The following is a 14,293-nucleotide window of genomic DNA, read 5'->3' on the forward strand; positions in this document are numbered from 1 at the left end:
GTGTATGGAGTTAGGGAGTGTTCTAATATCATTCTTTTACATGTAGCTGTCCAGTTTTCCCAGCACAACTTATTAAAGAGACTGTCTTTTCTCCATTGTATATTCTTGTCTACTTTTTCATAGATTAGTTGACCATAGGTGCATGGGTGCGTGAATATATCTCTGGGCTTTCTATCCTGTTCCATTCATCTATATTTCTGTTTTTGTGCCAGTACCATAGTTTCTTGATTACTGTACCTTTGTAGTATAGTCTGAAGTCAGGGAGCCTGTTTTCTCCAACTCCATTTTTTTTGTTGTTATTTTTTTTTTCCTCAAGATTGCTTTGGTTATTCATGGTCTTATGTGTCTCTATACAAATGTTAAGATATTTTGTTCTAGTTCTGTGGAAAATGCCATTGGTAATTTGATAGGGACTGCATTGAATCTGTAGATTGCTTTGGATAGTATAATCATTTTCACAATATTGATTCTTCCAATCCAAGAACATGGTATATCTCTTCATCTGTTTGTGTCATCTTTGATTTCTTTTATTAGTGTCTTATAGTTTTCTGAGTACAGGTCTTTTGCCTCCTTAGGTAGGTTTACTCCTAGGTATTTTATTCTTTTTGTTGCAGTGGTAAATGGGAGTGTTTCCTTAATTTCTCTTTCTAATCTTTCGTTGTTAGTGTATAGAAATGCAAGAGATTTCTGTGCATTAATTTTGTATCCTGCAACTTTACCAGATTCATTGATTAGCTCTAGTAGTTTTCTGGTGGCATCTTTAGGATTTTCTATGTATAGTATCATGTCATCTGCAAACAGTGACAGCTTTACTTCTTCTTTTCCAATTTTGATTCCTTTTATTTCTATTTCTTCTCTGATTGCTGTGGCCAGGACTTCCAAAACTATGTTGAATAATAGTGGTGAGAGTGGACATCCTCATCTTGCTCCTGATCTTAGAGGAATTGGTTTCAGTTTTCCACCATTGAGAATGATGTTTGCTGTGAGTTTGTCATATATGGCCTTTATTATGTTGAGGTAGGTTCCCTCTCTGCCCACTTTCTGGAGACTTTTTATCCTAAATTGGTGTTGAATTTTCTCAAAAGCTTTTTCTGCATCGATTGAGATGATCATTTGTTTTTTATTCTTTAGTTTGTTAATATGGTATATCCCATTGAATGATTTGCATATATCAAAGAATCCTTGCATCCCTGGGATAAATCCCTCTTGATCATGGTGTATGATCCTTTTAATTTGTTGTTGAATTCTGTTTGCTAGTATTTTGTTGAGGATTTTTGTGTCTATATTCATCAGTGATATTGGTCTGTAATTTTCTTTTTTTGTGATATCTTTGGTTTTAGTATCAGGGTGATGATGGCCTCATAGAATGAGTATGGGAGTGTTTCTTCCTCTGGGAAGAGTTTGAGACGACTCATTCTGAGGACAGTGTACAGCATAGCGATTATAGTTAATAATATGGAACTGAACACTTGAAAATTGCTGAGAGTAGATATTAAGCATTATCACCACACACACACATATGAACATACACACACAAAACACACACACACAGGATTTAACTATGTGAGGTGATGGGCATGTTAATTATCTTGATCTTGATAATATTTTCATAATCTATATGTTAAACAAATCATCACATTGTGCACTTTAAATATATATGATTATATTTGCCAATTATTCCTCATTAAACCTGGAAAATAATAATAAAAAGATGAAAAACCCCATTGAAATGTGCACAGGATTTGAATAGACATTTCTCTAAAGAAGATATACAAAGGCTACACAAGCACTGAAATGATGGTTGACATCAGTAGTCATTAAGGAAATGCAAATCAAAACCACAATAAAATATTACTTCATACCTGCTAGGGTGTCTAAGACAGAAAAAACAGACAACAAGTGTATGCAAAGGTGTAGAGTAATTATAACCCTCATACATTGCTGGTGGGAGTGTAAAATGGTGTGGTCACTTTTAAAAAGTGTGTATCACTTTCTCAAAATGTTTAACATAGAGTTATCATTCGATCAAGTAATTTTACTTTTAGTTATATACCTGTGATAAATAGAATTATATGTCCACACAAAAACTTGAGCACAAATTTTTTCATAACAAATTATTTATAATAGACAAAAATGAAAACCAAATACACATAATCTGATGAATGTATAACAAACTGTTATATCAATAAAATAGATTATTATTTAACATTAAAAAGGAATGAAGTACTGATTTGTGCTATAACATACATAAACGCTGAAAACATTGTGCTAAGTGAAAAAAGCAAACTACAAAAAACAGCACATTATATGATTTAATTTCTATGAATTTTCCAGATTAGGCAAATGTATGGAAACAAAGTAAATTAGTGAGGGCTTACGGCTGGGGAAGGGGAGGATGAAGATTGACTATTACTCGGTATAGTGTTTCTTTTTGCAATGGTGAAATGCTCTAACATTAGATTGTGATGATAGTTGTACAACTCTAAATTACTAAAAACAATTTAATTGTATATATTTTACATAGGTGAATTTACAATATTTGAATTATATATCTATAAAAATGTTTTTTAAAATTCATGATTAAGAAAATTACAAGCCATAAACTGGGAAAACTGTATTTCAAAACATATAGCTGATAAAGAACTTGTATGCAGAAAACATATAAAAGGTTATTCCCTGGTGTTCCAGTGGTTAGGACTCAGTGCATTCATTGCTGGGGCCTAGGTTCGCTCCCTGGCTGGGGAACTAAGATCCTGCAAGCTGGACATATTTAAAGTGATGAAGGGGAAAACCTACAACCAAGATTACTCTACCCAGCAAGGATCTTATTCAGATTTGACAGAGAAATTAAAACCTTTACAGACAAGCAAAAGCTAAAAGAATTCAGCACCACCAAACCAGCTTTACAACAAATGTTAAAGGAACTTCTCTAGGCAGGAAACACAAGAGAAGGAAAAGATCTACCATAACAAAGCCCCCCAAATTAAGAAAATGGTAATAGGAACATACATATCGATAATTACTTTAAATGTAAATGGATTAAATGCTCCAACCAAAAGACAGACACTGGCTGAATGGATACAAAAACAAGACCCATATATATGCTGTCTACAAGAGACCCACTTCAGACCTAGGGACACATACAGACTGAAATTGAGGGGATGGAAAAAGATATTCCATGCAAATGGAAATCAAAAGAAAGCTGGAGTAGCAATTCTCATAACAGACAAAATAGACTTTAAAGTAAAGACTATTACAAGAGCCAAAGAAGGACACTACATAATGATCAAGGGATCGATCCAAGAAGAAGATATAACAATTGTAAATATTTATGAACCCAACATAGGAGCACCTCAATACATAAGGCAAATGCTAACATCCATAAAAGGGGAAATCAACAGTAACACAATCATAGTAGGGGACTTTAACACCCCACTTTCACCAATGGACAGATCATCTAAAATGAAAATAAATAAGGAAACACAAGCTCTAAATGATACCTTAAACAAGAGGGACTTAACTGATATTTATAGGACATTCCATCCAAAAGCAACAGAATACACATTCTTCTCAAGTGCTCAAAGAACATTCTCCAGGATAGATCATATCTTGGGTCACAAATCAAGCCTTGGTAGATTTAAGAAAATTGAAATCGTATCAAGTATCTTTTCCGACCACAACGCTATGAGACTAGATATCAATTACAGGAAAAAATCTGTAAAAAACCCACAAACACATGGAGGTTAAACAATACACTACTAAATAACCAAGAGATCACTGAAGAAATCAAAGAGGAAATCAAAAAATACCTAGAAACAAATGACAATGAAAACATGATGACCCAAAACCTATGGGATGCAGCAAAAGCAGTTCTAAGAGGGAAGCTTATAACAGTACAATCCTACCTTAAGAAACAAGAAACATCTCAAATAAACAACCTAACCTTACACCTAAAGCAATTAGAGAAAGAAGAACAAAAAACCCCAAAGTTAGCAGAAGGAAAGAAATCATAAAGATCAGAGCAGAAATAAATGAAAAAGAAATGAAGGAAACGATAGTAAAGATCAATAAAACTAAAAGCTGGTTCTTTGAGAAGATAAACAAAATTGATAAACCATTAGCCAGACTCATCAAGAAAAAAAGGGAGAAGACTCAAATCAATAGAATTAGAAATGAAAAAGGAGAAGTAACAACTGACACTGCAAAAATACAAAGGCTCATGAGAGATTACTACAAGCAACTATATGCCAATAAAATGGAAAACCTGGAGGAATGGACAAATTCTTAGAAATGCACAACCTTCCGAGAGTGAACCAGGAAGAAATAGAAAATATGAACAGACCAATCACAAGCACTGAAATTGAAACTGTGTTTAAAAACCTTCCAACAAACAAAAGCCCAGGACCAGATGGCTTCACAGGCGAATTCTATCAAACATTTAGAGAAGAGATAACACCTATCCTTCTCAAACTCTTCCAAAATATAGCAGAGGGAGGAACACTCCCAAACTCATTCTACGAGGCCGTCATCATCCTGATACCAAAACCAGACAGAGATGTCACAAAGAAGGAGAACTACAGGCCAATATCACTGATGAACATAGATGCAAAAATCCTCAACAAAATACTAGCAAACAGAATCCAACAGGACATTAAAAGGATCATACACCTTGATCAAGTGGGGTTTATCCCAAGAATGCAAGGATTCTTCAATAAATGCAAATCAATCAATGTGATACACCATATTAACAAACTGAAGGAGAAAAACCATATGATCACCTCAATAGATGCAGAAAAAGCTTTTGACAAAATTCAACACCCATTTATGATAAACACACTCCAGAAAGTAGGCATAGAGGGAACTTACCTCAACCTAATAAAGACCATATATGACAAACCCACAGCCAACATCATCCTCAATGGTGAAAAACTGAAACCATTTCCACTAAGATCAGGAACAAGACAAAGTTGCCCACTCTCACCACTATGATTCAACATAGTTTTGGAAGTTTTAGCCACAGCAATCAGAGAAGAAAAAGAAATAAAAGGAATCCAAATCAGAAAAGAAGAAGTAAAGCTGTCACTGTTTGCAGATGACATGATACTATACATAGAGAATCCTACATATGCTACCAGAAAACTACTAGAGCTAATCAATGAATTTGGTAAAGTAGCAGGATACAAAATTAATGTACAGAAATCTCTTGCATTCCTATACACTAATGATGAAAAATCTGAAAGAGAAATTAAGAAAACACTCCCATTTACCATTGCAACAAAAAGAATAAAATATCTAGGAATAAACCTACCTAAGAGGACAAAGACCTGTATGCAGACAATTATAAGACACTGATGAAAGAAATTAAAGATGATACAAATAGATGGAGAAATATACCATTTTCTTGGATTGGAAGAATCAACATTGTGAAAATGACTACACTACCCAAAGCAATCTACAGATTCAATGCAATCCCTATCAAATTACCACTGACATTTTTCACAGAACTAGAACAAAAAATTTCACAATTTGTATGGAAACACAAAAGACCCCAAATACTCAAAGCAATCTTGAGAAAGAAAAACGGAGCTGGAGCAATCAGGCTCCCTGACTTCAGACTATACTACAAAGCTACAGTAATCAAGACAGCATGCTACTGGCAAAAAAACAGAAATATAGATCAATGGAACAGGATAAAAACCCCAGAGATAAACTCATGCACCTATGGTCACCTTATCTTTGATAAAGGAGGCAAGAATATACAATGGAGAAAAGACAGCCTCTTCAATAAATGGTGCTGGGACAACTGGACAGCTACATGTAAAAGAATGAAATTAGAACACTCCCTTACACCACACACAAAAATAAACTCAAAATGGATTAAAGACCTAAATGTAAGGTCAGACACTATAAAACTCTTAGAGGAAAACCTAGGCAGAACACTCTATGACATAAATCACAGCAAGATCCTCTTTGACCCACCTCCTAGAGAAATGGAAATAAAAAATAAATAAACAAATGGGACCTAATGAAACTTAATAGCTTTTGCAGAGCAAAGGAAACCATAAACAAGATGAAAAGACAACCCTCAGAATGGGAGAAAATATTTGTAAATGAAGCAACTGACAAAGGATTAATCTCCAAAATTTACAAGCAGCTTATGCACCTCAATAACAAAAAAACAAGCAACCCAATCCAAAAATGGGCAGAAGACCTAAACAGACATTTCTCCAAAGAAGATATACACATTACCAACTAGCACATGAAAGAATGCTCAACATCATTAATCATTAGAGAAATGCAAATCAAAACTGCAGTGAGATATCATCTCACACCAGTCAAAATGTCCATCATCAAAAGATCTACAAACAATAAATTCTGGAGAGGGTGTGGAGAAAAGGGAACCCTCTTGCACTGTTGGTGGGAATGTAAATTGATACAGCCACTATGGAGAACACTATGGAGGTTCCTTAAAAAACTAAAACTAGAACTACCATACGACCCAGCAATCTCACTACTGGGCATATACCCTGAGAAAACCATAATTCAAAAAGAGTCATGTACCACAATGTTCATTGCAGCACTATTTACAATAGCCAGGACATGGAAGCAACCTAAGTGTCCATCAACAGATGAATGGATAAAGAAGATTTGGCACATATATACAATGGAATATTACTCAGCCATAAAAGGAAATGAAATTGAGTTATTTGTAGTGAGGTGGATGGACCTAGAGACTGTCATACAGAGTGAAGTAAGTCAGAAAGAGAAAAGCAAACACTGTATGCTAACACATATATATGGAATCTAAAAAAAAAAAAAAAAGGTCATGACAAACCTAGGCAGAAGATGGGAATAAAGACACAGACCTACTAGAGAATGGACTTGAGGATACGGGGAGGGGGAAGTGTAAGCTGGGACAAAGTGAGAGAGTGGCATGGACATGTATACACTACCAAACGTAAAATAGATAGCTAGTGGGAAGCAGCCGCATAGCACAGGGATATCAGCTCGGTGCTTTGTGACCACCTAGAGGGGTGGGATAGGGAGTGTGGGAGGAAGCGAGAAGGAAGAGGGAAGAGATATGGGGACATATGTATATGTATAACTGATTCACTTTGCTATAAAGCAGAAACTAACACACCATTGTAAAGCAATTATACTCCAATATAGATGTTAAAAAAAAAAAAGTTAAGGAAAAAAAAACCCTGCAAGCTCTGCAGCACAGCCAAATAAATAAATAAATCAAAATTTAAAAATTATAAAAAATTTTAAACTCTGAATTATCAATAATTAGAATATATATATAAAAGATTTGACCTGAAACTTTACCCAAAATCAATTAAAAGATGATCAAATCTGTTAGTAATACAAATGACATTTAAATCACATAGCATAGCCCTACGTATCTGTTAGAACAGCTAAAATTCAAATAACTGACAATACCAACTGCTGGCCAGAGTGGGAATACAAAATGGTACAGCACTTTCAAAAGCATTTTCACAAATGTTTATCAAGTTAAATACAGACTTGCTAAAAGCCAACAATTCTCCTTCTAGGTATTTACACAGTGAATAATAAATAACATGGTGTTGGATTATAACACAAAGTTGAATATACATATACGTGAGAGCATACTGATAAAAATAAATGGTTTAATAAACAAATGGGGAAGAAGGGATAAAACTTCCTTACAAGATTCCAAGTAATAAATATGTGGATACTCACTCCCTGAAAGTGGAGCTTAAGCCTTAAGTGTGAACTGGATTTAAAAGATTCACTTCCAAAAATAGAATACAGAAGGGGAAAAATAGTAGCTTTAAAATGGAAACGTCCTGGCTAACACTACCTTAACTAAGTGATGAATGTTAACAAGCCACCAATAACTCATGTTGACGTCACGTATCCCCTGATAAGACATAATATTATCTATGTGATAATCTTCTCTAAATACATAACTCTAATCTAGTCATAGCAAAACATCTGAGAAACTCAAATTGAGGGATATTGTACATAATATCTGACCAATACTCTTTAAATTTTCAAAGTCTTTAAAAATGGAAACACAGAAAATGTCACAGATAGGAGGTGATGAGGAAGCATGATGACTAAATGAAACATGGTATCGTGGATTGAATCCTGGAAGGGAAAAAGATAACATTAGTGGAAAAATTGGTGAAACCCAAATGAGGTCTGGAGTTTAGTTAATAGTAATATACCAATGTTAATTTCTTAGTTTTAACAAACACATTAACATTAAGTGAAGCTGGTATATGGGAATTCTCTGTATTATTCTTGCATCTTTTCTGTAAATCTAAAATCATTTCAAAATAAAAATTTATTTTAAAAAGCTAGAAATGAAACAGAGAGAAATCTCATATATGGTTGGAAAGATGCACAACAATTTGTTATCAATAACTACCTCCAGGGAGGGTATGGGAAGAGATAGGAGAATAAGTAGATTTCACTAGTTACTTCTTGTAACTGTGTATTTTTAAAAATCTTTATCACTGATAATATATTTATATATTACTTGTGGAAAACCATTAGGAAAGAAATTATTTGAAAGCGAAGATGGCCAGTTTTCATGATGATGAAGAGCTATGTTTGTCCTGAGCGACAACGTGTTTTGAATCTGCGAGAGAGAAAAATCCCTTCTGTATGTGACTGCTACTGGAGAAAGTAAAATTTACCATCTTCAGGTAAATTCAGTAATGATTTACCAGAACATAATTTCTTGTTGATGAGTCAGAAAATCCATCCCAAATAAATGAGGCTTCATGAGAAGCCAAAATGTGGGACGTATTTAAGCAACACAGGAGAATAAAATCCCGGATAAACACGGTAATCCTCCCCACCCCAGAGTCTTGTTTTAAGGAAAACCCAATGCAATAGAGAAAAACATATCACTTAATGGGTATCTAAGGACTCACTCCCTCTGTGGTTTCCTATTTGCCTCAAGGATCCTCTGGGGCACTTGCTGTTGTCATGTGTACATGTAATTGTCTATATGATCTCAGAAATACCACTTGCAGGTGGAAAACAAAATGCTCCAGTCTCCTAACACCAAGCCTTCTTCAGGAAGCAACCAGGAACATCACTACTTTGGGAAAGCATGTTTTTTTGAGGGAAATCCAGTGTGTATAGGTAAACAAGCGCAGGTAAAATGATGAAGAGACTGGCCTGGCTTCCAATAATTATATCTACTGTTTTGCCTCTCTTTGGGGTAATATTTCCCCTTAATAGAGTCCTTTGTAGCAACTTGAAAAGCCAAGGGGGAATATTTAGTTCAATTAACCTGGTGCAACTTTAAGGATACAGGACAAATGTTAAGAACATTTTTACTAAATTAAATCACCTTTTGGATCTGGTTCTTTCTTCAACTTTCACCTCCTTGTCCCACTGTTCTTAAGAGCTTTCCATAACCTCTATCTGAAAATTTAGTAGTCAGCTCATGGGAAAACATAATTATTGGGTCCCAGAAGTAAGTAAACCTAGTAAACATCAATGAAGCAGCATTAAGAGTAAATCCTCAGTGTCATCTTCATTTTTCAGTGGGAATTTACACATCACCACTGTTGCCACCAGGTGGTACCACTTGGCAATGTTGGTTGGGAAAGCGGGAAATTTTAATGAACTTTTCATGTACCAATCAGAGTTTTCCTTTTGAAATTTGTCCCTTACCCCACCCCTTAACTGCATTTTCCTACCCTACAGATTTGTTGTAGATTGACGTTTTCTTAATGCCTAAATACAATCTGCGTAACTAGTGACATGGTCATAAAAATTACATTTCATGCTTAGTTGCTTCTAGCCTGTTTCAAGCTGCTTAGGGTAGAAAATTCTCCATTTCTATTTCCACAAACTTTTAGGGAGGAATATGTTTCCTCTTGAATGCAGGCACAATCTTATTTCTCATTTAGAGCTTATGAAATCTGATTTAGTTATTATCTCTGAATTTATCCTGATGTGGTTTATATAAGTTTCTATGAATAAATCTAAAGGAAAACACACCACTGACTATATCGGTTCATTCCTTGGCTGATGTGTGTTGTTTTAGAAAATGACCTCCTAGATTCAAGTACAAGGACAACAGATTCATTTTGCTGCACTCTATTTCACATTTATCTATGGTTTCTTCCACGGATTTATGTAACCAGATCCATAGGTAGAGGACTGCTAAGAAAAAAAGTTTGTGTGTTTACCTGTTGCATATCTAGCCGTGGCTATAAGAAATGGCTGCCTATGATCTCAAGGCATTCTCCATAGTGAAAATAGTTTGTGATCATAGGAAACCCATAGATCTTTATTACTGAGGCTTAACAGAACACATTAAACAGAAGACTAAAAATTAAATTATGAAACATCTGAAAACCCAGCATCAAAATCATGAAATTGAGGATGGTGGAGGTAGGAACTATGAGAAATATAATAGATCATGTTAGTTGTTTCCGTTTCTCTCTTCATGCCTCATCCTTTTGTGGTTCACTGTGGGTGGAGTTTATTTCCCCACCACATTGATGTTGGGCTTCTACGTGTGACTTGCTTTAGTCAGGGGAATGTGGTAGCAAGTAATAGAGTCAGTTCTAAGTTCAGGCATTAGGGGGAATCATGTAGTTTTTCTTGCCCATTTTTGGTTTCTGCCATCTTCCTTAAGAAGAGCAAGCCCCAGAATGAGAGAAGTATTGGTGGAGTATATCTGTACTTGATTGGCAGCCTAAAGCAAAATGCTCCACCTGACTTACAGACATGGCAGCAAGAAAATACATGTTTATTGTCATAAGCCATTGACATTTGTGGAGTCATTTTTTATCTCACATTATTACAGCAATACTTGACCCGTAAAAATATTTTTAAAGGATTTAAAGCATTTAATTTGACTTTTGTTCCCCTTTCCTTCTTCTTTTGGTTCAACCAGATCAGTCATAGCCATTGAGGAAGAAAATGAGACATTAACAACAGGTGTTGTTCTCTCAGGACTCTTCCCCAATATGAAGTATGTCAGTATTCTCATCTACCTTATCATCCTGATCTACCTTGCTGCAGTAATTGGGAACTTCATCCTGCTCCTCCTGATATGGATGGACTTGAGGCTCCACACTCCAATGTACTTTCTGCTCAGCCACCATTCTCTCATAGACCTGGCCCTCATCAGCGGCACTGTTGCAAAGATGATGGTAAACTTTTTCTCTGGAAGGAAGGACATCACTCGTGTTGGCTGTGGAACCCAGCTATTTTTCTTTTTTACTCTTGGGGGTGCTGAATATATCCTCTTGACTCTCATGGCCTATGATTGATATGTAGCTGTTTGTAACCCCTTGAGATATGCAGTCATTATAAACCAAGGGGTCTGTGCAAATGGTCATAGTGTCTTGGACTGGGGGCATTTTAGCTTCTACAGCCCACACATTCTATACTATGAATCTGCCTATCTGTGGCTCCAGAGAAATCCACAATTTCTTCTGTGAGATACCAGCAATCATGAAGATCTCATGCAAAGACACTTCCACCTATGAAGTAGTGGTCTCTGTGATGGGCATCACATTTATCATCATCCCTTTTGGATTTATTATGGCTTCATACACCTTCATCTTCCTCACTGTCCTGCATATGAAATCCCCCCAAGGCAGGAACAAAGCCTTGGCCACCTGCTTCTCCCATCTTAACAGTGGTAAGCTTTTATCTAGGACCATATGTTTCTATGTACATGACACCTGGTTCCTCTCATACCCCTGATCAGAAGCAGGCTGTGTCTATATTTTGCACTGTCCTCACACCCATGCTCAATCCACTCATCTACAGCTTGAGAAACAAAGATGTGTTAGGAGATTTCCAGAAGGTCCTGAGGAAACATCCAGTCTCTAAATGGAACACATACATATCAAGGTGGAAAACAGTTATCTAGAGGGACAAGAACAAAGACTCCAGGAGCATCACATTCGCATTTTCCAGCATGAGGTACTTTGCTGTAGCCCTATAGGCAAACCACATGGTTGAATTCGATTGGCAATATTAATTCAATCATAAATAGTTTGTAAGGAGCTTTTTCTCAATCAGTTTCTAATAATGTGTTTTCAAAATGGATCATTTCAATTGCTATTCATCAAACCAGTTCATAAACACAAAGTTCCAATCTTCTCTTTTTATATCTGAAATATTTAGACATTTTTCAGTGTCCCTGAGGCTCAGCTTTATTTGGTATTATTGGTGCTTCAGGTCTTGTTAATTTCCATTGTTAGAAGTACCAAGTTCCTGTGAAAGACATATGTGACTGACAATGTAAAAAAAGAATTCGTTTTATCATGGACAATAAAAACAATATTTTTTTCTCTTAAATACCCTAGAGAAACTAGGCTCTATTCTCCCTGCCTGTCTTGGATAGAAGCTTTTTTTGATCTAGCTTCAGATCCTTCATCCAGTAAGTGCACTGGTAACTCAAGATAGAAAGTGGAAATAAGGGTCTCAAAAAGCTACACCTACCTGTCACCTATTTAGAGAAGGTACCCTCTGCCCATGTCAAATATTCCCCAGATTCTCTGGAATCAGTGCATATTCATAGCTGTCTTTTTCCTTATGGGATACTTTTAAGCTCTTAGGAGTCACTGTCATTTATCTATAATGAATGCATAAATAGGTGAAATTTGATGCACAGAGATAAAAATAATTGGAGTGTTTTTGAGTTTGGTAGTCTATGTAAAGTAATTATAAGGTTCATCAAAAAATGAAACAGATTGAACTATGAATAAGGCTGAAGTAACCAGTAGAGATAAACAGCATTTCACAGTTGGTTATATGAATATTAGAGAGGTGTTGTATTGGACTCCCAAGAGGAGATCCATGACTGCATGTGGAAACACATGCAAACCCAGATGGCTACCTAAGGCCAGAGTGGTTGATGCCTCTATTGCTTAGAACACAGAATACAAGCAGGAAGGCTGACCAGCTGCTACTGAGAACAAGGGCTGTGAAAGGCATCCAGGTAAGGCTCTTCTCTGACATTGTGAAAGTGCCATCTGGGGCAATCCCACATTTCACATGACAAAAGAGGATAAAGTTTTGTTGTAATTGTGAGTCTCAGTAATAAGGTCCAAGTCAAGATTCTCTTGATGTAGAAAAGATTTTATTTAGTTTTCTGTGACTAAGGAAATTGTCCTTGATAGCAGGCCGTATGAATCATAATAAAACTTTGTGACTGAAATAAATTGCAAAATCCAGTGTCAACAATAACCAGTTATGCCCCACAAAGAAAAAAATTAAATTGTGATATATATTATTTAACAACCTTCAGCTCATCAGAAGCCAAAAAGCACTCTAAAATCTATTGGTGGGTATGATGTGTAGAAAAGGGCATTTATGTGCTTCGCAGGTATAAATGTGCACTGTTATGGCTTTTTTGGAATCCAACTTATTAAAATTAAATTGTGTTCTTTTCAGGAATTCTCCTTTTAGGAACTTTCCAAAATAAATGAAATAAAAGTATCAAAACTTAAAATATGTGCTTTCATGTTTTTTGTGGAATTATTTTCTCAAAGATTAGCAACAACAAATGTGATAATGAATGAATAAATTGTGGTACATCCATATCATGGAAAATGCACAGCTACTATAAAGAATGAGTAAAAAATATTCTAGATAATTAGAAGGATCCCCAGAAGAAATTTTGGGGGAAGAACATGACGTTTGGGGGGGAATGTTATAATAAAAAGCTGTATTATGGAAAAATGAACAGTGTCCCCAACATTGCTATATATGTGTACATTAGTGTTTTAAGTGTATTCAATAATATTTTTTCAAGCATTATTTAGATATAATTGACATATAACATTGTGTGTATTTAATGTGTACAATATGATAATTTGATACACATATATATTGCAAAATGTTTACCTCAATAAGGTAAGTCAACAAATCATGCACCTCACATATTTACAATTTTGTTGTTGTTATGGTGAGACCATTAAAGATTTATATTTTGTGCATTTTTTAAACTTTTTTTCAATTGGAGTATAGTTGATTTTCAACATTGTATTAGTTTCAGGTGTATAACAAAGTGATTCGGTTTTATACATATTTTTTTCAGGTTATTTTCCATTATACGTTATTATAAAAGGAGAAGCCGCAATGAGATGGTAGGAGGGGCAGAATCACATTAAAATCAAATCTCATAACTGCTGGGTGGGTGACTCACAAACTGGAGAAAAATTATACCACAGAAGTCCACCCACTGGAGTGAAGGTTCTGAGCCCCACATCAGGCTTCCCAACCTGTGGGTCCAGCAATAGGAGGAGGAATTCCC

General features: G+C 35.5%; 1 pseudogene across 1 annotated transcript; it reads left to right on the plus strand.

The window, feature by feature from the left end:
- The first annotated feature begins 6,354 nt into the window (after positions 1 to 6,354).
- On the plus strand, positions 6,355 to 12,996 carry LOC309623000 (olfactory receptor 2T27-like; annotated as a pseudogene). The gene has a single exon. The product of its transcript is annotated as an olfactory receptor 2T27-like (transcript).
- Positions 12,997 to 14,293: the final 1,297 nt, after the last annotated feature.

This window comes from Balaenoptera borealis (assembly GCF_965194805.1).
Source record: "Balaenoptera borealis genome assembly, chromosome: 2".
NCBI classification, from domain to species: Eukaryota; Metazoa; Chordata; class Mammalia; order Artiodactyla; family Balaenopteridae; genus Balaenoptera; species Balaenoptera borealis.